The sequence below is a fragment of the Centruroides sculpturatus genome, unplaced genomic scaffold (assembly GCF_000671375.1).
Source record: "Centruroides sculpturatus isolate CEXI.00-Female unplaced genomic scaffold, Cexi_2.0 scaffold2222, whole genome shotgun sequence".
NCBI lineage: Eukaryota > Metazoa > Arthropoda > Arachnida > Scorpiones > Buthidae > Centruroides > Centruroides sculpturatus.
The window spans coordinates 32,021-35,205 of NW_019386640.1; the positions used below are offsets into that span (position 1 = coordinate 32,021).

General features: G+C 33.6%; 1 pseudogene; it reads left to right on the forward strand.

The window, feature by feature from the left end:
* Positions 1–706, forward strand: LOC111615468 (annotated as a pseudogene).
* Positions 707–3,185: the final 2,479 nt, after the last annotated feature.

The following is a 3,185-nucleotide window of genomic DNA, read 5'->3' on the forward strand; positions in this document are numbered from 1 at the left end:
ATGTCATCAAAAAGAAAACCCGTTGTGTTATCATTAAAAGACAAATTGGATATAATCAATGCTTTGAAACGCAGTGAATCTGGACGTTCTTTATCTGATAAATATGGTGTTGGAACATCAACGATCTCAGACATAAAAAAACAAAGTGAAAAAATTATGAAGTTTACTGATTGTTTAATGTCAGAAGATGGCACATCAGAGCGTAAAGTTATGAAAAAATCAAGAAATGAAGAAGTTGAAGAGTGTTTGTTTATGTGGTTCATACAAAGACGATCGTATGGACAGCCAATATCTGGTCCATTATTGTCTGAAAAAGCAATATTTTTCGATACAAGATTAAATGGAGATCCCACCTTCAAAGCAAATTCGGCTGGCTAGAAAAATTCAAAAGACGACATGGTATCAGGGAACTTGAAGTTCACGGGAAAAGCTGTCTGCTGACATACCTTCAGCAAACACTTTCATTGACACATTGAAAGAGTTCGTGGAGAAGGAAGGATTCGACGAAGAATTTATTTACAATGCTGACGAGACCGGTTTAAATTGGAAGCAACTACCCAACAAATCTTTAGCATCAAGGCGTGAAAATACTACACCAGGATATAAAACTAGTAAAGAACGTGCCACTATTATGGTATGTGCCAATGCAACAGGCAGATACAGACTCCCACATATAGAAAACAGATGCTTCGAGTATTATTGCTAGCAGTTGAAAATAACGAAGAAACAGTTATTAGCTTCCATAAGATAATAAATTTAAAAGACTTGCTACATGGCAGCAGAGAGTTGGAATTCTGTAGATGTATCGACTTTGAGAAAATCATGGAACAAAATTTTGAAAAGACCATTAGAACATTCCAGTAACATAGTAAAAAACACAGTAGAAAGTGGTATAGGAGACATTGCGGAAGTAATAACACAAATTTCAATATGGGCTGAATGTGACGAAGAAGATGTAACCGAGTGGTTAAATTGCGATGCGAACGATCCTGGATTGCAAATTTTGAGTGAAGAGGAAATAATTCAAGAAATATCTGCCTCAGATGAACAAGATCGAGAAGACGAAAAAAAGATTTGCGAAGTAAGAGATATTGGTCCTACACATTCTGAAGCTTTTCAGTGTTTAGATGTCGCCATGAAGTGGTTTGAGAGCCAAGAAGAGTGTAACTCAGGACAACTTATATGTCTTAAAAGTATTCGCGATTTAGCAGCTTCAAAAAGAATTGCTAGCTTTAAACAAAAATCGATAATTGAATTTCTTAATAAAAAATAATTTAATAATATTGAAGCTACAGTATATGTAAATCTAGACAAATAAAAATTATTCATACTATATGTACATGTCTTTCACTGTCAATTATTATTTTTTTCGATTATCCGGATTTTTCCTTATCTGGACTACCTTCATCCCCAATTAGTCCGGATAATCGAGGTTCTGCTGTATCTCTAATAGTAGGAGAAACATCTCATATTGATGGACATGAATTGCATGAAGAACTGAATATGTTTATCCGTGTATATGAAGGAAATGATGACATTATCTTGGTGCTGAACTATATAATAGAAAAAAATTTAATTGAAGTGCACCCCACTATTGAAGTAATCCTGAGAATTATTGCCACCACACCTGTGACAGTTGTGTCTGCATAAAGGAGTTTATCGAGGTTAAATTATTAAAACATATTTGAGGAATTTGATTTCACAAGATTGGCTTTCAGCCCTTGCAATTCTTTCAATTGAAAATGACGTAGCTCATTCGTTAGATTATTGTACTTTAATTACAGATTTTAGTCTTAGGAAAAGCCGCAAACATCATTTTTAAATCCCTGTGTATATCTTTTAAGGCATTTATGTGCTTTAGTTTATCATCATTAATAATTTGTTGTCTTTACGTTTGTTAACTTTTATAAATCCTCTAATATAGTATTTTAAAACTCTAAATTTATTTATTTATAACTTTTGCATTTCTCGTCAATCATCAGAAATACCTACTTTCAATTCACATACTTTGCACAAAGGACAAGGGCCTCGCAAAAATCTGCCGTCTAGATCCTTGCAACGGTTNAATAATTTAATAATATTGAAGCTACAGTATATGTAAATCTAGACAATTAAAAATTATTCGTATTGTATGTAGTAAATGTCAATTATTGTTTTTTCGATTATCCGGATTTTTCCTTATCCGGACTACCTTCATCCCCAATTAGTCCGGATAATCGAGTTTCTACTGTATATAGATATAGATTAGCGAGGTTGAGGCCGAAGTTTTAAAACGTTGAAGGGACCATTAACGGTTCCTCTAAATAGTCGAAGTCGATCAGATCGTTCAATCCGATCGCATCCACGAACAGGATTGACGTGGTGTCCAGGCATGTATTCTAGGATTGAAGGAAGGATCCGAATAGCGTTATTACTAGTTTATTTACCGATAATTACAACTCTATGTACAGAAGATTAAGACAACGCCGATCATGTAGACAAAGTCGGAGAGCACGAGATGAACGTCCGAACCTGAACACGTCAACCGAAAAAGTGGGGACCTCTACCTCTGACGTCACCCGGTTTGGGACTATGGTCTAAGGCGCTAGATAACCCAGGTATGCTCATCCGCCATTTTGGTCCTTAGAAAGCAGACGATTCTCATAGAAGTTCAATAGAAGAGACACGAAAATACTGTAATCATAAATTCAACTGTATCTTAAGATTTTGCAAGGTCGAAATGATAAACTTTGTCAAAATTTAATGCAACTACAGTTATAAAATACAGCTAAATTTAAAAACAAGTATAATTTAGATCGGAAAAAAATTACACGCGAAAAAAAGTTAACGCAAGATCAATTGGAAAAACCAAGTGCAACAGTAACTTGGGAAATTTGGTGCATGTAAAATGTATTTATCACAAATTAATTAAAATTTGTTAATTAATTAATTAAAGTTCTTTGATTCAAATTAATTTTAATTTGAATCAAGGATCTATTCTAATTCGAGTCTCAAGAGTCAACGGAAACACCAGGTCTTTGCTTTCAGTTTCTTTTATTATTAAATACAGCTATATTGTCATATTGTGATTGTAATTATTTCATTTTTGCATTGTTATATTTTTAACCCTATGTGTTTCTTGTGACCAGTTATAATAAAAGATAAACAAAAGATAACAAAAACAAAATCAGATGCAAAGAAAACAT